Source organism: Papilio machaon, chromosome 9 (genome assembly GCF_912999745.1).
Source record: "Papilio machaon chromosome 9, ilPapMach1.1, whole genome shotgun sequence".
NCBI lineage: Eukaryota > Metazoa > Arthropoda > Insecta > Lepidoptera > Papilionidae > Papilio > Papilio machaon.
Genome location: NC_059994.1, coordinates 7168220 through 7192047, shown reverse-complemented (window position 1 = coordinate 7192047; position 23828 = coordinate 7168220). Strand labels below are relative to the sequence as shown.

Genomic DNA, 23828 nt, shown 5'->3' with positions numbered 1-23828 from the left:
TTGAGGGAAAAATTCAGATCGCAGAGTTAGAACACAATCATAGTCCGCCGAGATTTTATGAATATGACAATGGAACGTATTATCGGCTCAAGAAGACCTGACATAATATCGATGCAGGAGCATTCCTAGGAAGGAATAAGGCCAATGTGCAAATTGACAACTTTTCAGGAGAGGGTCTCAAAGTTTCATACATATAGGAAAAGAAGCCGCATAGGCCTTTTTACTTCAGCAAAAAAATACGTTTACACCTATAAATGTATATTTGTGTTAGTGCATGTTGTTAACTAGACTAAGAGGTACCTTTTAACATTAAAGAGTAAAAATCATCAATTTGTTACTTTGGTTTTTATATATAAGACCCATTGATATGTACTGAATGTGACTGTGTGTATTACATATTGTTATCCCATATTTATTTAAAATCACAGCAATAAAATAATATTTATATATAGAAGGCGGTCCGTTGCTCGTTTGCCCCCATCACATATAAAAAAAAGAATCGCTGGTATTTTTTTCCAATAAGGTAGCAAAAAACAAGCTGCCTCACGTTGCTAAAATTGCGACGTAATGCACATAGACATCTGCTAATTGAAAGGTTAATGCGTTGCCCACCCTTCAATAGATGAGAGGAAGGCACGTACAGAAAGACGAAATTTCCCGTTCCTATGCGTGTTTTCCCCGTCTAGTCTTTTTCTCCTTCAAATTCTATCTTTAAAATAAAAGGATAGGAAGAGGAAGAGCACACGAATTTGGTCTCCGGCGACACTCATCAAACCAAACGTGAAATTACTAACACTTCATGCTCGCCCTTTTGTACTAGCGCTATTGCATCTGGCGAGTGGGCCATTCGTGGACTGTTCTGTTCAATATATGTATCATTTCTTGAAAAGTGGTAAATATGCATTCTGAGTTTATGAATTTTCGAAAGACGGCACTATAAACCATAGTAAATGACGTATTTCTCGAACTCTAAAAAATGATAGTTATATTATGTATTTTTTTACAGGTATTCCTGCAGTTGAAATCCAAGGTAAACACAAAATATTAATTAATATCGAATTAATTAAAAAAATATCTTAATCTTTTATGACCATGATTAATTTGATCGTTTGTTTCAGATCTGAAGTATGAGTTTATTAAAACAACAAACTCAAGGAAATATCGTGTACTCTTAGTAAACGGATATTCATTTATATTGAGATGCAAAAGCAATGTTTGGTATTGCAGTTCTAGAATTTCTAAGAGCTGTAAAGCAAAGACAAAGATTATTGATGGAAAAATTCAAATCGGAGAGTTGGAACACAATCATAGTCCGCCGAGATTTTATAAAAATGACAATGGAACGTATTATAGGATTAAGACGTGAAATAACGTCTGCTGAATGTGACTGTGCCATTCGAGCAGCGACATGCTATTGGCGGATTCTACCATTTGTTTTTACTTTTTCATATCGGCCTTAGTATTTCACTTCTTACATAATATGCTGAATTTTATGATATAATACAGTACAGTATAAACTCTGTATAGCGTCACACAAGGGAACAGACATTTTGCGACGTTATAAAGAGTGGACGTTAAATGGAGAGAAGTAAAAGATATTGTTTCTATTCTAAAATAACATGTACTAAAATTTAGTATAACTTATCTTTACTTCGCTTCATTTGAACGTATTAATGAAACTAATTTCGTCAATACACAAATATTTTCATCTGATAGAGTCATGTGTTTCTTTTTGTACAGTGGACCTATCAGGAATATTAGTGACAATTGTGTTCGTATCGTCATCGATAAAATATCGACCTTAAAGTACACCAAAAATCTCATACTAATTTTAACATTATTGACAATGACGATACGAAAGCGATTATCATAAATATTCGTGATAAGCCCACTGGTACTTCTACAGAAACCTTCGGTAGAAAATAGTATAGTAGAAAATTAATTAACATACCAAGAAATAGACATAGAATGTAACTGAATATATGCATCTTTTAAGATAATGACTTATTCGAATGTTCGAAACGTCCTTTAATGCTAGTTAACGGATTTTCATTTAAAAAGTCTGTTTACAACATTTGGTACTGCAGTTCTCGATGTTCTTAAAATTGTAAAGCAAAAATAAAAATTACGGACGGAAAAGTACAGGCCGCAAAGTTGGATCACAATCATAGTCCGCCAAAGTTCCATATAAATGAAGATGGAACATATCTTCCCCTCAAGAAGAGCCCAAATTAGATTATTTGAATGTAACTGCTGGTTTAAAGACTTGTATAGAAATATATTGTCACTTTATGTGATAACAGTACCTATATTTTAATAGAAAATTATCGGCAACGGAATTCTACTTATATGTAGATTTAAAGTTATGTGTTTACGGAAGTCCACCTGTGATATGGACCACTAGTCATTACGTTACTTAGATTAAATGCTTCAATTTGTTGCAGATCTTTTAATACTGAATGAGATAAACATGCTTAGTTTTTGTTCTTAATCAGATTGTATGTATTTACGTCATTGTGTCAATATGTGACTTAATTAAATAAAAAACGATTCTTGCGACTCTTCATTTGGTATTGCGAGGAAAACAAGACTTCTTGTCTCCTGGGGTAGGGGTTATGTGAGACTTTCTCTCACTAAAACTTTTCTTGTTGACCATTATCAAGACTGGATAGTCCCGAAAGCAAAATGATCGCCAATCTTCGTGAAATCATGGATACATATTAAATATTTATATACTATTTATATTAATAGAGATTAATTCCGACATTATTAGGTAAATTATGGAAACGAAATTTAAAAAAAATTACCAAATTGAACTTGTTACAGTGACAGGAACAAAACGAAGAAGCATTTAATACAAGTACGACACATTGTAATATTAATATTGCTTTACAGGTAAGCTTGAATTCGAATATATCCACGTGTACAACTGCAAGAATCGTAAGCTTATCATACAGAACTACAAGTTTGCTCAGACGACCAGTGACGGCCGATATTGGAACTGCAGCAGGAAAAGTTCCTTGAAGTGTAAGGCAAAGTTGCGCCTGGACTCTCATGGCAACCTCGTATATTATTATTTAAAACACAACCACAAGCCTCCGATATACTATCGAGATGTTAACGGCGATATAGTTTATCTGTAGCATTGGATATATGCGATTATTGATTTTTACAATTTATTTTTTAATAAACAATTTTATTTTATCTTATAGTTTAATGTTTCATTTCATCATAATTATATGATTTATTTATTAAACTATTGAGTTTATTTCATATTATATTGGCTGTAGATCGCGACTCCGTCTGCACGGAATTAATAAAATGTGTTCTTCCTGGCTTTTTTTCTACCTCTACGTAAAATTTAAGCTAGATCTATGCTACCTATATGAAGATACCTTCTAACAAATATCCATCCATCCATATCCAAACATTCGCATTTATATAATCAAATAAGATTTGCTTTTAAAGGTAATCCGAGTATGACAGTGGAGAAAATTTATTCGTAGGATGAAAAACCTCTTATGTTTTATTTATTCTTATAATAAAATATATTAGTTCTTCAAACTCACATGTAATGAAGATAGAGAACAATACCTAGGTTTTTATTTGGCACGTCGGTCATAACAGTAACGTTCCCGACGTGTCAAATCAACAAAGGATACGCGCTTGAGATTTCTTCGCACCTTATGTCCATTGTCTAACTCATCAATGTAACCCGTTATATTAAAAAGGTTAAATTTATGTTATATGTATTTATGTGGATGTAAGTATTATGTTAGTAGTATATATGTACAGTAATAAAATATATATACATGTATTTTTTTTAGAAATCCCATACGAAGTCATCGATACCCGAAGGGGGAATAAGATGATACTGTGTCAAGGTTTCACGTATTGCAAGTCGTCAACAAATATCTGGCTTTGCACCTCCAGATGTACGGCAAGCGGATGCCAGGCGAGGCTCAAATTTGTTGGAGGAGCTATTGATGAGATGCTTTCAAACTTTTTACATACACACGCACCACCGAAAAAAATATCAACGCAGAAGAAAGTACATTAGAGTTTTAGAGGATTTAAAGATGTACAGTTAATTAAATTCGTTTTTTAGGATATGTTATGTTAATTGTCACCATGAAAGCTAAAAACAAGCACGTTTATCTGTTGATATGACCAGTTTTATACTATAGGACATTTCATAGAAATGGGTAAAAAAAAACATGTGGCTATTTCTGCCTATTTTATTTTTTTTCATCGGTGTCGAAGTTGTGAGAAGACCATTCCTACTTGGATTATTAGAATTTTAGTAGTTACCAAATGAAATTTAATATTTTGATTAAATGAATAAATACGTTAGTTATAATAAATCAGAGGACTCGTTGATATTGTTTTAAATAAACTACTCTGAAATATTCAGAAGTATAATTTAGTTTGAATCCACTAAGTTGTACTTGAGTATTACAGATATAATGAGATTTAAGTGAAACTATGGGTATCTTGGTTTTATTTTAATCTTATACTGACCTGTGTATTATTTAGTTTTAAACTGTCTTACTACATTTTATTTCTTAGCCCCTTTTCAATTTCTTAACATAATTCCATGTTTGTTTAAGGAATCCCTTATAAGACAATACCTTCACGTTATGGCAAAGCGTTGGTATTCTGCCAAGGTTTCACGTACAACAGGGTGTCAGCAAATGTATGGGTTTGTTCATCCAGATCCAACGCGAAGTGCTCAGGCAAAATCAGATTTGTAGGCAGTACCATCGACCCAAAAAAATCAAATTTCGAACATACACATAAAGCACCTAAGTTTGTCACATGTGGTGACAATTATATAAGAATTTAGTGATTTTTTTCTCGATGGAATAAAAGAGTTTATTTTTTTATGAGGGAATGGATGCCTTCTGTCAACGACTGGCTGAAAACTATATAAGCTGACGTTCACCTATTCCAACAAGGCCCAGACTAAAACAAACATCTCAGTGATTTTCGAGAGTTTTTTTTTTAATTTGGGTTTGGTATTTTATAATAAAATACAATGAATATGAGAAATTGCGTTTACTCATGTCACTGGCTTACAGAATGTTATTTATTTTTGTTTTTTTATAACGATAGCAGTATGTCTGTTTTTTTTTTATTTTTAGTCTGTGATTACAGCCTTACAGAAGTATAATTAGTTAGATAAATTTTTCATAATTTCTCATTTCTATTCAATTTGACTATAGGTCTATTTTAATGTGAAGCTTTAACGGGTGAAATCATTTTGACAGATGAGAAGGTATTCAATTTGTATTTTTCTTAAAATCTTTAGTGATAAAGATACTTTTTTCTACTATTATTGTTGTTTTATTTCTAACTCCCACACTCAGTCTTTTAGAGGTTTAACCTGGTGTAAATTTCTTATACAAAATCTTTAGTGTTCAATTATGCAGTCGGGCTAATGAAAAATAGGTTATTCCAATATAATTTGTTTGTTTAAGGAATTCCTTATAAGAAAATTCCTTCACGTGGTGGCAAGGAATTGGTTATGTGCGAAGGTTTTACGTACAACCAGGTGTCAACAAATGTATGGAACTGCTCATCTAGATCATCTAAGATGAAGTGCCCTGCCAAGATCAAATTCGATGGCACAACTATTAACTCTTTACAATCCAATTTCCAACATATCCACAAACCACCAAAATATGTCGTTATTAATAACCAATATATAAGAGTTATTACAAGTGAAATATATTTATAAGCTGTTGTACTGAATAAACATCAATTTTTTTTTAATTACATTATTAATAAATTTGTTTGTCAGTTATTTATATCAATAGATAAATGACTCTGAATATATCTCATTGCAATTATTTCTGACATTACCTTTTAAACACGTAATTGGACACCTTTATTTTATATATGTATTATTTTTTGGGTAGCACAATCAATACATAGTATAAAACAAAGTCGCTTTCGCTGTATGTCCGTATGTATGCTTAGATCTTTAAAACTACGCAACGGATTTTGACGCGGTTTTTTTTAATAGATAGAGTGATTCTTAAGGAAGGTTTGTATGTATAATAAATGCATAATATAGTAGAGAAACACTGATAAATTTAAAGTTTTCTAATGTGATGTCGTAAATAAGCACGTTTTTTTGCGCTTATATTGCAAACGCTGGCTGAACCCTACGAGATAGACCAAAATAATGTACTACAGTATTGTTCACCTTAAAAAGTTCAACAAAAAAGTCCGCGATGGTATATGTCTATCTCTTAGGGATAACCCAGCATAACCATTTTTATTCTTTTACGAAGTGATTTTAAACAATACAGCATTAATCCTTATCCATTTAAGTACCTTAAATAAATTGTGCATTTATTCTGTAGTAGGTATATTTTGCATTGCACCCGTGCGAAGCCGGGGCGGGTCGCTAGTAACATATAAGTCATTCTTCTTTATATCTCTTTGAAGGAACAGATACAGTTGCCTAATATGATTTAGTATGTTACGGCAGAATTTCACAAATAAGGGTTAAATGATTTTGTCAGTATTATTAGATAAAGAACGGCTTAACTCACGTGCGATCGTCTGGTGACGGAACCGACTAGTTTCAGAGTCGGGGGTCCATCTTCAGGGCGAGTTTTTATTTTGAGGACTTCGTAATCGCGTCGCGCACACGTGAGTAAAGCCGTTCTTACATAATTAATAAATTATTACGTCCCACGAAAGTTTAAACAATTTAATTGCTAATCGGTATCATTGTTCGTAAAATTTAATTTTCAGGGACAGATTTTGAGATAATACGTTCGACGAGGGGAAAACCTGCAATTTTGTACCAAGGTTATCTTTTCCGCAGAAGGTCTGTTAACACATGGCAATGTACATCGAGCTCTATGGCTGTTCGATGTCCGGTTAAAATATTTATCAAGGATGGAAAGATTGAATTTTGGAATTCTATGACCACTCATATCCACGCGCCACCGAGATTTATTAAACACGGCGGAGAATATATCCGAGCTTAGATCGATGGCTCCTACGAATAACGGTCACTTACTGGGCCAATGTGCAAATTGACAACTTCACAGGAGAGGTTATGAAAGTTTCAACCACAAAAGGAGAGAGATGCCGCATAGGCCCTTTTACTTTAGTTAAAAAAACACGTTTACACATGTAAATGTGTATTTGTGTTTAGTGCATGTTGTTAACTAAGACGTAGCATAAAAATCATCAATTGGTTACTTTGGCCCTTATACATAGGACCCATCGAGATATAGTATTTTTCGGTTATAGGGAGCGTAAATATAAGTTACAATAGTTTGTAATAAGAATAGAAGTTGAAGAAACTGTTAGCTTTATTTGTATATAAACTTATGTAATAGCCTACTAGTTAAGGTTATGGACTAGCGATCTTCCAATCGTCGATTTCCCGCTGTCCATTATTGTCGTGAACCATATCCTAGCACAAATTTCCTAATTTTAATTATTACCATAAATATCTTGATATATCTTATTGTTTTTGTTTATTATTCCTTTATATAGATAGTTATTATATTAACCATTATATATTTTCTTTCTATTTTAATAAAAGTCATGTTTAAAAATTTATTTACTATTAACGATTGAAAGAATACTAACCTTGACAACGAACGAATATGGGTTTGGGTATATGTGATGTTACCATTTGCGAATGACAGCTTTTGCTTCGTTTCCACTTATTAGTTCGAATCCTCACCACTGCTAGCAACCTCCTATCATTAGCGCTAAAATGGCACAAATGAAATAGGCACAAATTCTCACAGCTTATAGCCTGTCTATGTAGAGAAGACAGTGATTTAATAAAACAACAAACAGTATTTAGGTGGCCAAATATGTACTTTTGAATGATATTGTATCTTCAAGTAGATGGCATGACTTTTAAAGTAATAGCTGCAATCAAAATAAACTAATATTTATCTAACATTTCAATTCACAGAAAAAGACTACGAGATAATCCGTTCCAGAAAAGGCAATCTTCTAATATTGTACCAAGGATTTACATATGCTAAAAAATCAACATTCGTCTGGCAGTGTTCTTCTAATTCTGTAAAAGTAAGGTGTCCGGCAAAGGTCAGGGTGGAAGAAGGGAATATAATACGAGCACTATCAAATTTGAACCACGTTCACGATGCACCCAAATATATGAAATGTGGTGATGAGTATGTGAGAGTTATGTAGAATACATAAGAAGATTAATTTATAATTAACAATTATAACTACTAAATACTTTAATTTCTAATTAAGACTTTAAATTTAGATCTGACTAGATTTAGGTTCAGTATTAATATCATTCTTTGAGCTCAATTATAATCTTGCTAGTTGTAGTTTACATGATAAATAAATTTCGTGATTAGCAAATTTCATAAGGCATTTAACTATAACCAATATAATAATATTATACTTTTAGGATAAGTTATTTTTAAAGTAGATACTGTACTCGACTTCTATAAAAAAAAGATAAATAAATAGATTAAAAAATGTTTGTCTATGCTTATTATTACTTGTCTAACCTTTGCTGTGAATTTCCACTGCCGAATTACTTGTCACAAAACCTGTTGTCGTCCTTGTACGAAAAAAAAACAACAATATTTGTTGTATGTAAGTGTTACAGCAGTTGAATTTCACTATAACTATGGATTTGACTCTTGTAATCTTGTACCGACACATATTTTCATCACTCACATTCCCTTTGATAAAATATATCAGTACGTGTCAATACAAGTATTAGCGTCGAAACATTTAACAAACAGATGTTGAGAAACAAATGAAATTCGTTAGAGTTAATCTTTGTTGTTTTCAATTCTTTTTTAACACGTTTTATGCCTCTAGGATATTTGTTTGTTTAAAAATGAACTCGCCATGCTAGCAGTGGCATTGAACGTGTTAAATAGGTATTCTAGATATAAGTATTGATTTTTTTTTATAAAATCTAACTTAGTTACTTGTAATATTTTGCAGTACCTGGCAGAAAGATGACACGCGAAGAATATTTAGAAAAGAAGCGTCTAGCGGCGAGAATACGATATCAAAGAATAAAAAATGATCCACTAATGTACCAAATGCAAAAAGAAAAAGATAAATTAAAATATTTAAGAAAGAAAGAAATCGGAGGTATAAAAACGGTGGCCGAAATGACACCCGAAGAGCGAGCAATTGCACGAAGAAAATGGAGGAAAAAGGCAAAAGAACGTAGGGAACGACGTGCCTACGAATAAGGTATGCGAAAAGTTTCTATAAAGCGATATAATTCTATTAGAAAAATCTGAATTCATAAGAACTTTTTAAAAACATAAAAAACCCAATTTTAAGACTTTGTATTCTTTATTTTTTTTAATTAACAGGAAAGGATTACATCACGAAAATTTAAGAAGCTTATGCTTCATCGTAGCTGTACTAACGCTGTTTAAAATTAATGGAGGTGATGAGTGATTTTTACACGCAGCGAGAAAATGAATTGTCTGTTGCGATTTGGGAACCCAATTACGATCACAATCGTAACTGCGGGAACCTTTAATTCCAGTAAAGTGGATAAATTTCTATTAGATATTATGGAATGACTTGAATATTTATTTGAAAGTGCGCTGAACCTTGTCCTAGATTATACTATGTAATATGAAAATGAAAATAAAATAAATATTTTTAAAACGTCTAAACTTTTTTCCTTAATCATAATACAAAATCCATACATAATTATGATATAGAACCTTTGAGAATTGTAGAACTGAAAAAGAACGTTTAGAAAGCTAAGATATAATTAAAGTTAAGGGAAGAAAGCAGACTTGGAACTATGTTGTAGACTATGTTCTATATCTGTGCCAAATTTCAGGGAGATCCGTTGAGCCTTTATTCTAAAAAATCCATCGATCCAAATATTCGCATTTATAATATTAGTAAGAAGAAAGATTGATATGATATGGTACTTTTAAGTAAGTATTGGAGAAACTGCAAAAGAGGAATAAATATAAAATTAAGCCTGTGACAGATAAATCCATAGCTTGACCTTCTCCCTTTATATAATGAACATAAAATCCTATTATGGCTTGGACACGGCGCTGCAACGCCAAAGTTAAAATAAAAAACGTTTATTAATAACAATTAATGCTCGATACATAAAGATAAATGTAGCGTTATATTATTTTAACAGGTACAATCTACACATCTTTACATAAAGAACCAGCTATGGATCCGGCAGCAGCTTTGCAATGCTCTCTGTCTGAAGGATCACATTTTTTGATAAGCCTACCGAAGAAACCCGGGAAACGAGCTCAAAGAAAACGGTGTACTGGTTGCTATCGAAGACTAATTGCAGAGGGAAAGTCTGTAACTGTTGCTCGCAAAATAGCAACGAAAGTAAACCAGCAGTGCAATAAATGTGAAAAAGGTTATTGTTATTATTGCTTTGAACGTTACCACAAAAACTTATTACATACAATAGAAAAATGATTAATGGGTGTATTTAACAGCAAATATACAATAATGCCTATTCAAAGGTCGTTTTTAACGAAGGTTTTTAATAACAGCGATCGTTAAACGGAACGTACACTGAACGTTCACTGACAGCTGACAATGACATGACGTGACAGTTCAGTGGTTAGTGACAACTTAAAAGAAAACAATATTATTGTTTAACTTATATTACTAAATAAATAATAATTTCAAGGCAAACAGTATTTGTTTAGTTTATTCCATTTTAAAAGGCAATAAAAAGTTCCTGAGTTTTGTTTGATTTTGTTTGTATCGACGTAACATAACCTATAAAATTTAAATAGTGATATAAATAATAGACAAGTGGTTGTGTTTGTGATTTGTTGTGTTTTGAATGATAAATAAATTAGCATCGAATTCAGAAATATTAGTTTTTTTACGAGAATCTAGTAAGGTAGTAGATTTTTCCTTATTAAAAAAGGCGGCATAGTAGTAGAATGTAAGTACTGTTTTGTTTTTTTTTTCGGGCTTTAACAAGCAGCAATGTAATGTGTCCACTTAGTAATGTCTTTGTAGTAAATTTCTATGAACATTTTTACATTTTATTAGACTATGGGAATATTTTTGTTGAGTTCTCCATGTTATTCATACCAACACCTTATTAGATATATACACAGGACTTCGTCCTCGTGTAAAGCTAGTATCTATATCAACCTCTGTGTAAAATTTTTAAATCATATCCATTAACCTTCTAACAAATATCCATCCATCTAACCTTTCACAGCTACAACATTTGTATTATATTTCATACCTTTTTATTAAGTACAGCGAATCATGTTATATTTTCATGTTTACTAAGAAAATATTATTTCAAATTTATGTTACATTATATTAGTAATTATAAGTCAAATAGTTTATAAAATGTGTATAAAAATAAAAGGTAATAAATACTTTTTTTATTTTATGGTTTTTGATATTTTATTTCATAAAAAGGTACTAATGTGTTTTGTAGAAATGATATGAAAAATTTTAGTAATATGTTAAACTAAATATAGAAGGATATTTCAGTACTCATTATGATGAAGTAAGGTACAATTTAACTGGTAATATTGAATATTAAAAAATAAAAACAAATGTGGCTATTAAATGTGTAACAATATTACAGGTCCAAAATTATTATTGAAAAATAATGTAATTCAAATGCAAACAGAATTTAGTTATAAACTTGAAAAAATAATAAACAGAAAACAAGGTAACAGCATATATCTCATTAATCGAGAAAAATATGAAGAAGTAATCAAAGAAGTGAAAGAAATTACGGAAAATAATTATAAAGATTTTGAAGACTATAAAATGTTAAATAATTATGATATACTAGCTTTTACCCGTTACTCCGTCTGAGGGGAATAAAGAAAAACACACAAAATAAAAAAGTTCCTATGTCCGTCTCCTAGTTCTAAGCTACCTCGCCATCAATTTTCATCTTAATCAGTTCGACCGATCTTGAGTTATAAATAATGTAACTAGCACGACTTTCTTTTATATATATAGATTAAATGTTAGTGGTAAAGACAGATTAATAAAGCCTAGAAATGATATTAATAAATCGATAATGTTATATGTATCTACTGATGAACTCTTTGGAGTATTACACACAATTCATTTGTTGTTCAACCATCCTGATAGAGATGAAATGGATTCAAAAATAAAGACGAAATATTGTAATGTATCTAAAGAAGTGATAAAAATATATCTAACTTGTTGTAAAACATGTAACAATAAGAAAAAATATATTTGAATTTGTTTTGTTTTGAGTTTGTTGGTTCTTTTAAAGCAATATGCTTGGTATGATCTCGGAACATATCAACAATTCAAATTTTAAATGCTTGGGGACATTATTTAGATGTGCAAGTTACATAAATTAATATAATAAATAAATTATCATAATATTTATATTTTAAAACAATGCATTTTATATTTACCAATGTTAAAACTATTAGGATTTTTTATATTACTATTTAAAAATCCAATCACTGAAACACAAATATAAAAATTTAAGTCCATAGTAATACATTTTTTTTTAACTGAATAACGTGTAGTAGAAGAAAAAAACAGGCAAATAAAACACCATTAAATCAAAAAAAAACTTCCGCACCTTTAACTTATCATTCATACGTTTTTTTTACAATTTTTAGTGCAGATTATGTTCTCACGTGATGGTGGCAGACTGATGAGACTTGGTGACTTCACATTTATAAGTACATATACTAGAAGAACTCAAAGCACATGGCATTGTTACACACACAAAAAGAAAGGCTGCCAAGCTATAGCGCACACAGATCTGAACAAATTAATCTTTGCCTGGAATGAACATAACCATTTACCTACGGAATACTTTGTATAAGACATTTTGGACTTGGACTTAAACTCTTTTTCCACTAAAGGTGCCGGATTTGTGTGAAAAAATCATCTCTCAATTTAATAAATTTTTATTGAAAAAAATCAATGAACAAATAAAAAAATAAATGTATTGTGACTGAATTGTTTTTTAATTATATACTAGCTTTTACCCGCGACTCCGTCCGCGCGGAAAAAAAAAATAGAAAACGGGGTAAAAATTATCCTATGTCCGTTTCCTGGTTCTAAGCTACCTGCCCACCAATTTTCAGTCAAATCGATTCAGCCGTTCTTGAGTTATAAATGGTGTAACTAACACAACTTTCTTTTATATATATAGATGTGTTATAAATTTAACAAAATGATATTGTAATACTTTTTGGTACTGTGATATTAGTGACTATGTTGGTATGTAATGTGGGGCTTAACTTTAAAGTCTGTTGCACACAAAGAGTCTTTAAGTAAATCAAGTCTCACGTAATCGTCGGTATCTTTTGAAGATTTCCTCTAAATATAAAAAAAAGATGGAAAAGAAGACCTAAATATTTTCGAGACGTGCGAATAATACTTGTTTTTTTTTATAGGCAAGGCGAATTTTGTAGTCACGTGCCGAGGTACGCGCATGTTGATGTACAAAGGTTTCAATTATACTCGACATTCCTCTATCGGACCTAAAACTCGCTGGATCTGCACTTCGCACTATAGCAAGAAATGCAAAGCTGGCTTGTACACTATAGATGAAGAGATCGTTAAAACATATAAGGACCATGTACATCCACCAAATTATTAATTAGCTTTTTTTGTAAATTTAGAATCCTGCTTTAAAATTGACATTTAGAAAATGGTAAAACTTACCACTTGAGTAAATTCAGTTGCCTTTAAAAGACTTATACGCTAATCGCTTGAAGCATCACAAGGAAGTGTGAGGAATTAAAGAGGTACGCGAAAGCAGTGCATTTCATAACAAGATGGGATTTAAGAATTCTAAATAGTAATAAACATCGTGTTTTTAAAGGCATGTCTAAGTTTATAGGGATGTCTAGAGGCACGGTCATGGTTACACACGAAATTCAAGCAATGCACTCAAAACATGCTGGTGTTGTGTTTCCACGTTAGCAAGAAATGCAGAGCCTATATGCACTGTGGATAAGAAAATTGGTAAAATGTTACACCAAACACGGCCATCCGCCGATGAGACGTAAATAATATCTTGACAAAATTGTTATCTATTTACATAGTCAAATTCGTATAATGGTTAACTTAACTTAGGGACTCATTAGCCACATAATGTCCGAGTGCATACGTGCAGCAATAAGCCGATAAGAGCAATAAAATATATATAATTTTTCATTTAGGTTTGTTGTAAAAATAAAATTCTAGTACATCTTTTAAAGTGTCATGTGAACGCCAAAATATTTAGTTTGTGTAAATGTATTATTAAATATTTATCATCAAACATTTGTGTTATTGCTTCCGTATTTCTATTTGTAGTTATACAAAAATATAACTCACGCCAGTAACCCAGAGGGGTAGAGAGAGACCACGAAACTACATTTGGCGCGGTCTTAACACACCTCTCTCTTATACTACATTCGTAGTTATAACTTTGATAATAATATATTGTAGAAGAAATATATACAAAGCTAATACGAAGTGTTAATTTCAGGTGTATCTGTCTATCGACAGAAATTTAGACACAACTTATCAGGACTAACCGCCAGCTTCACTCAATCTATGAGAGGGAAGCCATTAATCGTCTTCAACAATTACACGTACTGTCGTCATTCTGTCCGCAACGGTATCATAAGATGGACGTGTTCTACACACTCCTATAAATGCTGTAAAGCCATCGTTAAAACATCAGGCTCACATATAATAGAAGTCAAAGGTTTTCACAATCATGATGCTTCTGAATTATTAATTAATCGAGGAAAAACTGGCTACGATCTGTCATTATCTGAACGTATTGTAGTTAAAAATGCCGATATGATATTTTGAACGAATTAATCAAACAGACAAATTAATCTTTTAAATTTAGACCTTAAAAATATAACGTTTGGGTCTAAACTTAATAAATACTGTATAATTTCTTTTATGAATATGAAAGGACTGTGAAATAATCTTAATTACTTATATTTAATTTATTTTGTGGTTGTATATATTTCCTTTAAAAATAACAGTTACTTCAGTAAATATTGCAAACTGTGTACATGTGTGGGCCATTCTCAGTTCAAATATTAATTGAATTTAGTGTTAGTTAATTTGTTTTTAGTTTTTTAGTTGAAAATATTAAGAAAAGTGTGTCAAAATTTGCATCATGATTTGGCCTACATAATATCAAACTGCATTTTCATATTGTGTAGGCAAATGTTATATGAACTTTAAATTTAAGTCCCTAATATTAATTACTTCCCTAAACTATACGTTTTACTGCCTGTTGTCAATATAACCGTGGATTTCCACTGCGGACACTCATATCATCTCGTTCTTTTTGACAAAAATGATGCCCAATTTACATTATTCCAGTCCAGCGATCGAATACTGGAAAAATGTAAACTTGACATGAGACAAATACTATTTGCATGGAAGCCCACGGTCGGATAGGGACATAAATACCAGAAAATAATTAATAATGGATTGATGGTAGGTTTTGGTAGATTTTATGATAATGCCCTAGTCTAAGTCTGCGTGATCTTTAAGCAGCTATGTTGATTTTTTTTTACTAAATTGATTTCATTAGTTTGCTAGGTTTTTTATCTATTTAGTATAGATTTAGACGAACAAATCGCAATATTTTCGGTTGTGATAATTCTAGATTCAATTACTTTTAAGACTGGGTTTTCGTGAATTCATATCGACTGTTATTTTATTATTATTATTATTAAATTGTATTTTAAGTAACACTCATTATATCTATTCAGATTTAGAAATAGACAAATCTTCAAGAATATATTTTTTAGACACATAAGAATGTTTAAATGGGAATATCCGTTTTTAAAAAAAATTATCTTAATAAGGCTTATATTCAGTTTGATGTGGTTTAAATTGGATATGCTCCTCAGAACTAAATGAAAATTATTAATTTCGTAGTTCGGATGAAGGTTGATCCGTCCAAAAATTAACCTTTTGACGGTTTATCCACAATCCCTAATTTTAAAATTTTCTAATTTTTAGTTAATTAAAGGGCATTGTTTTGTATTTAATTGTGAAGTTTCTATTTCTGAAAGGTTTTTTTCTTTCAAAGGTATTGAAACGAAAAAATTATAGCGAACCTCCGACGAATATAGTTACATGTTTATAGTTTCTATATAAGATGTAACTTCGTCGTGGTGGATACTCATAGTGATGAGGCTACTTTGACGAAAAATTCTCAATTTTAATTGTATTAAAGATTCGAATAATCGTATGCAATAAGGTAAATTTTTAAAATAAAATAACATTTATAACTTATAAATATTGTAAAAAATTCTGAATATAAATAAATATTTATAGGGTTAGTATTATTGCATTGTTTACATATGGAATCTAGTTCTAGCTAGATCTAGACCTGTTTATAGTCTGATATGTTTTTATTACCACGCTAAAAAGTGGAGCTGTTTTATTTTTTTTAATTGTATTTTTTTGCGAACACTTTTATGCGAGAGAATTTTTTTTTCAAATGCATTTAATTTTTGATTTAATAAAAAATGACTAATAGAAATAGGTCATTGTATACTAGTAATATTAATTAGAAATAATATTAGCTATTTAGGAATATATCTAATAATGTAATTTGTTTTATTATTTATTTATTTCTTTAATTTTAACATGTTTGGTATTGTGATATGTATCCAAGATTTGTATTGAAGTCAAATAATGTATTTTTGGTGTGCGCTGAACAGTATTTGTAATATAATATATAATTACAAAAATTAGAAAATAAACATTATTTCAATTGAAAAAAATATTTATATTTCAAATGTTTGCACCATAGCCCTCAAGATAAAATGCTCTTTTTAAAAAAAAAAATTATTATTCAAAAAGGTTTGTAATGCAAAAGATTTATAGATGGCCAGTTAAAAACCCATAGTAATTTTAAAAAGGTTTTCAATTAAATGTTTTTTTTTTTATTTTTCAGTTACATTTGCGTTGTCTAGGAACAGAAGAACACTGATGATTGTGGATGGCTATAGGTTTTCATTACATTACGTAAGGAAGAACAGCGAGCGTTGGCAATGCAGTAGACGAAGTTATTTTGGATGTAAGGCAGTCATACATACTCGTGCTGGTATGCTGTTATACAATAATAGTAATCGATGCCACAACCACGACCCTTAGTGTCCTATAGTATTTGAAATAATTTTATTGTTACCTTAACAGATCCCTAGAGTAGTTTTCACACTAACTCCCGTACAGAGACTTTTAAGATGAAAGGACAAGTTTATTAACTTAATTAAATCGTCTCCTAAGTACAGCATTTTAGTAGTGATCATTTAAGACCGCTCATTTAGTTAGTTCTTAATCAGTTAGTTTTTAATGTCAAGATTTTTTAATTATCTGAAGTTGGCTACACTGTTACAAATTAGCGCGAGGACTGAGTGATATGTTCCATCTCTCTTACACTATTGACATGTGTATGGTTCTCGCTCGTTTTGTGTTAATTGTGTGCAATACCGAAGTTACTTCATATAGTTGCGGATAATTTCTTTGTGGTATGGAAATTGAATCTATGTAATTCAAATGGTAAAAAATGTACATAAGTTTTATTGATTGGAAAAAAAGAGTGTTATTTATTTTATAGTTTGTATATAATGTTTACAGTTTGTGTATTTGTTAAGTTTATTAATTTATTGTAATATCTCAAGTGGGTCTGTGAATTATGCATTTTTCTATCTTACATCAACGATTAATAAATTTTTAAGTTAACGATAATTATAATTAAAAATTATAAGTTGTCTTTTTTTCTTTACAATGCACCTCGTACACGTATCTTTATGGCACATATAAAAGTTGTCTAACAAAATATTACGAGTCAAATTATTTTTTATTAGTCTGCAAGTATAGAGCTTTCTTAAAATATATGTTGGAAGATGTGGTCAACCGCTCGATAGCTATTGTCCACTCGATCATAGTAAAACAAAAATATGAATACTTTAAACATAATGTAGCATAAGATGGTTAGACGCAAAGGTCTAATAAAAAGGTGATAGGTATTAATTAAGTAAAATTGGCAGTTTTATAACCCTTTTTGAATTTAAAAGAAAAAAAAACACTTAGTAGCCTATTTGTTCTTCCAAACTATGTTCTGTATCTATGGCAAATTTCAGCGTGATTCCTTTAGCCGTTTTGGCGATACCTTCTAACATACATACATCCATTTAAACTTTCACATAGTTTGAAATTTGTATGTTGCAACGGATTTTGTCAGTATACAGTAGATATCTGATCTAATAGAGTTGATAATTCCTGCTATAGAGACATGGACTCACAGGTAACCCAAAGAATGTGCATAAATGAATTTTGTAACAGTTTGTTGTACATTTTATAACAGCATAGTAATTTGGCTACTGGCTTATACATTTGACTTACGTTACAGGTAAAATATGCGCCGTATGTGGCGATTACGCACGTTGTTTTAACTACGGATGTCCATCTTGTCAGTCTTGCAGACAGTTCTTTCGAAGGATCGTACGTAATGGCCAATCTCACAGTTTACAATGTAGTTATCGAGGTATTAGAAAAAAGTGCAAGATAAATTTGAAAAGTAGAACTTTTTGTAAATATTGTAGATATAATAAATGTCTAGAAATGGGAATGAATCCAATGTTTATTCATTAAAAACTTTGTTGTATCGGTGTTTGAGTTGGCACGTTGCGCAGAAGAGTACTTTTGTTTTAGACGTGTCAAAACAAATATCATTCTATAAGTTAAACGGACATGTTAATTCTAGCAAGTGGATTTGATCCGACCACTATAAAAAAATCTGACATGTCTGAATACTGTTTGTAAATATAATAATAATTTCATAGTTGTATGGAAATAAACTATACTCCTTAACACATTGTTTTATTTATTTTACAAAATAAATTGGAAATTTTTAGTTTACGAAAAAAACATTTTCACCTATATTTCTGTAATTCTTCCTCAGGCCTGATACCTCAGTACAGTTGGTCGCGGGCGGGTAATGCAATAATATTGCTCGGTGAAAACAGATTCAAGAAAAGATCCCGACATATAAATCAGAAACAAGAGATACATTGGGTTTGTAACAAAAGTGACAAGGGTTGCAAAGCAAAGTTGACAACATTGAATGACGCTATTATAAAACTTTATAATGTACACGAACATGACGGATTGAGAAAACTTAAATGATATTTGAATTTAAGATATTATTGCTATTTTTATATACATTATAAAAAAAAAATTGGTACCAAGAAATCTTCACGAAGTTATTAGAAAAATTATCAATACCCTTAATTAAATGGTGCATTTTCATTAAATTTTGTATTCCTTATTTTCATACTGACATCTGTATTATTAAAATGTACGTTTAGAAAATGCAATTTATTTCAAAATCACTTGTTACGTAATAAAAAAAATGGGAGCCGTCATGGGACGCCTGGCAGATGTGAAACATCGTGTGTGTACAAGTAATATGCATAAAAGATAATATTATTAAAATAATATATATATATATATATATATATATATATATATATATATATATATAAATATATGTATACCTCAGTATAGCATGGCGACCCGTCGCCATGGCAAGCATCGCCACGCCAACAATTCGGTTTACAAGTGAGCCTATAGATGTTTCACATCAAAAAGCCTTGGATTCTAAAAACGACACCTATTATGGAAACACCAAATTTTTTGTAAAATGTTGCGTTTATTTTGTAGATGGCGTTGTAAAAATCATGAAATGTTTTAGATAGATGTCGCTATTTTTCTACATATTTGTGAGTTCGCACTGCCGAAACATTCACTTAAATATATTAGGTCTTTACATATGAAATTGGCGTTTTGTATGGGAGGAACAAAAAGTGGAATATTTTTTAATATAATATATTTAATTAATCAAAGTATGAACCATTATTTTCTATGCACTTTTGACATCTCATACGTAGTTCATTGATCCCTTTACTAAAAAAACCAGTCGGACGGGAATCAATAAAATCTTTGAAGGCGATTTGGACTGCCCCATCGGAGTTGAATTTTTCCCTTGCAAGAAGTTATCCAAATTTCGAAAAAAATGGTAATCTGTTGGAGCAAGGTCCGGGGAGTACGGAGGATGTCTTAGACTTTCCAATTGAAGCTCTTCTAATTTAGTAGCCGTCTGTTGCGCAGTGTGTGGTCTAGCGTTGTCGTGAAGCAGCAGTGGCGTGGAGCGATTGACCAGCCTAGGTTGTTTAGCCGCTAGCTTTTCCATCATGGTTTGCAATTGCTGACAATAGACATCAGCCGTAATAGTCTTGCCAGATTTGAGAAAACTGTAATGAACAATACCGGCACTACGCTTACAAGTAACTTTTTTGGGGTTAATTTTCGCTTGGGGCAGGATTTGGCTGGCTGGCCAGGATCCAACCATTGCGCTGAGCGCTTCCGATTATCGTAAAGAACCCATTTTTCATCACAAGTAATGATTCGGTTTAAAATACCTTCATTAATGTGCCGGTTTAGTAATGTAACGCAACAGTCGACGCGCGTTTGCCGGTTTGCTTCAGTCAATTCGTGAGGTACCCACCTTTCAAGCTTTTTAATCTTCCCAATTTGCTTCAAGTGAATTAAAACAGTTTTATCACTAACATCGCAGCCTACAGCTAACTCGGACGTGGTTTGCGATGGATCCGCTTCCACAATAGCCTTCAACTCTTCATTATCAACTTGAGTCTCAGGCCGTCCACGGGGCTTGTTCTGCAGATCGAAATTTCCAGAACGAAAACGTTGGAACCAAAAACGAACTGTGTTTTCTTTTGCAACACGACCGCCATACACATCATTCACCCTTCGAGTCGTTTCCGCAGCACTAGTGCCACGGCGGAACTCGTACTCGTAAATAATGCGATATTTTAAGTTTTCCATTTTGTAAAATGAGTGACGCAAACAGAAAAAAACAGAAGAAAAAAAACAAATGAATGACGGTCATCGAACCACAAATACATGAGTCTATAGCTGTACAAATTTGAATTTGGAATTCCTTACCAAAGAGGAGAAATTCGTGATTAAAGTGGCCAGTACGAAAAACGCCAATTTCATATGTAAGGACCTAATAATATTATGTATTTGTTCTCTCAGTTTTTTCACTGTAAGATAGAAAAGTATAGTAAATAAAATAGAATGGTACAAATATTATTACAAGTAGCTGTCAGCTGAAATAAAAAAAGCCTTTTAATTTAATGTTAATAGGTCCTTCAATAATATTATTATATACTTATTCGTATATATGTATGTATATAAGCATTGTTATGAAAACGATTTGTAATAGATAATTTCATGTGTAATTCAATCCGCATGAAATTCTATTCATTTTTGTTACCACAGAAAAACTGTTTTATTTTTTAAGATGTTAAAATTCAAATGCTCAAATGACAACAAAGGCTTTCGTCATTGTCTGTGAATTAACGTTACTATGGCAACCATCCATCTTTGCTGCTATTGGCTTGAAATTTTTCTCCTTTTCACAATTTTTTTTTCAATTCACTGCTCGCTAAGTTTAACAGCGTGAAAATATATAGCCAAGGGCGTTGTCGTAAGTATAGGGCTTTTTATTATAAGAAATGTGGTAGAAATAGTCTGAATATGCACATTGAATTTTACAATAAATTTAATATAAAAAAACACAACTTATTAAATGCGAACTAGAAGTAAGAACAAAAACTGAATTATGTCAAAGAAGAAAAAATATTTTATAAATTGTCCAAAAAGGCTTAAGTAAAAAGTATGGATGCAACCCCGAGGCCGCAACAAAGAATTATTCAAAAATATGCCGTTATTGCTTTTATGCAGGATAGATATAAAAATTGTGTGTTTAAGCTTTATTTTATTAGAATAGATTGTATTATTTCCTTCTCTATTATGTACTTTATTTCTTTCTATTTGTGTATAATTAAATAAATCTATGTACAATAATTATTATGTAATTAAAATTATGTTTTTACTAACTTATGTATAACTAAAAGTTATGTTTATTACTAAAATCAATTTGCCGGTGTAATTTTGTATTTGAATATATATTTTTATTTATTTTGGTATATAATAAAATATGTATTTTTAAGTTTTTACCTGGCTATTATAATTTATGATAACTATAAAAGTATGTAATATTTAATTATTCAGACCTTTTAAATAGTAAAATGTCTACATTTTATTGTATTACATACATTCACCCCTAAGTTATGGTAGGCTCCGAGACCCTGTGGGGACGTATAGTGAGCTGATGATTATATACATTCCGTATAAGTTACGTTTTTTATAGTTTGTTGACTTCAAGGGTGACTTTATTTATATCAAGCTATATAATACATACATAGGTACATTACAAAATAATATTGTATGTACAGTTTTCAAGTTATGTACTTAACTTTTTGGATTAATCGTTACTGAAAGATCGTAAATATAACTTAGTGTACTTATGATAATCAAATATTTTGTATTTTATATTTTGTTATTCAAATTTATGATTCGAATCTCTAAAAACTACACAATATTATATAATAGTATATAATATATGTGATGAAAAAACACATTCCATGTATAATAGAATTCAATGGAAATGAGAAATTAAAATCACAGATATGTTTGTATCATCGCTTCAAATTCTGACTATTACTCCAAAAAATACCGTAAGACACTTTAGTTAAACACGTGTTTTAACCCTTTGACCGCCGCTGATTGATATTATTGACCTCAACGTGGTTATATGTTTAACCATAAATATGTATCACCACACTGCGTTCGGTATAAGTACTTCATTATTTATTGGTAAAGATCGCATTTCGCAAGCCTACGTATAATTTTGCTAAAATCCGCGCCGGTCGCTAGAGTCACGGTAAAAAAGGTTGATGATATATATTTAAGCTAACATGTATTTAAAACACTGTCTAAGTATTGTTAGATATTTGATGCAAAAGTATTTTAAAAGAAATAAACTAACAGCGAAATAGTGAATTTAACTCTACTTCTAAATAATCCTCGCAATAGTATAAATTCAAACCGAACGTAAGTAAACAAAAATGTAAGACGTTCCGCAATGACGGATGGAAAGAGACTGCCCTCAACAGTCTGTTAGATATTTGACATGTCTAGTGCTGCGCCGATACACCGGCACAGTGTTGATTTTTGTCTCTAACAGTTCGGCCATCCTGCATTTCCTTCGTCCTCGAAGGAGTATTGATCCTTGCTGCATCGTTTTACACGCTGTCCCAAGCGCCATGAAGAGCCAGAACACCTCCAAGAAAAAGGACCTAAAAGCAAATCAGCCCCGTAGGCAAAACATATAGCCCTGTAGGCACAACTTAGCCCCGTAGGCAAAACACAGCCCCGTAGGCAAACATATAGCCCCGTAGGCACAACTTATAGCACATTTTGTATCAACCATGTATCTGAAATAAAACTAATAATAATTGTTATTAAACATACGCCCCGTAGGCAAAACATACGCCCGGAGGCTAAACATACGCCCGGAGGCAACATACACGCCCGGAGGCTAAACATACGCCCGGAGGCAACATATACGCCCGGAGGCTAAACATACGCCCGGAGGCAACATATACGCCCGGAGGCTAAACATACGCCCGGAGGCAACATATACGCCCGGAGGCTAAACATACGCCCGGAGGCAACATATACGCCCGGAGGCTAAACATACGCCCGGAGGCAACATATACGCCCGGAGGCTAAACATACGCCCGGAGGCAATCTTTGATTTTCTTTTATCAATCATGTGTCTGAAATAAAAGTTTTATTAATCATACGCCCCATAGGCAAAACATACGCCC

General features: G+C 31.6%; 1 protein-coding gene and 1 long non-coding RNA gene across 4 annotated transcripts in view; one reads left to right on the top strand and one right to left on the bottom strand.

Moving 5' to 3' along the window:
• Window positions 1-9612, top strand: part of LOC123721241 — a 53886-nt gene extending 44274 nt beyond the window's left edge. The window contains exons 2-3 of the long non-coding RNA XR_006756189.1: window positions 8980-9237; window positions 9363-9612. This is a non-coding gene — a long non-coding RNA (uncharacterized LOC123721241). The remainder of the gene's footprint in view (window positions 1-8979; window positions 9238-9362) is intronic.
• Window positions 1-23828, bottom strand: part of LOC106712905 (protein tramtrack, beta isoform) — a 247179-nt gene that overhangs the window by 56439 nt on the left and 166912 nt on the right. The gene's annotated exons all lie outside the window — the stretch shown is intronic.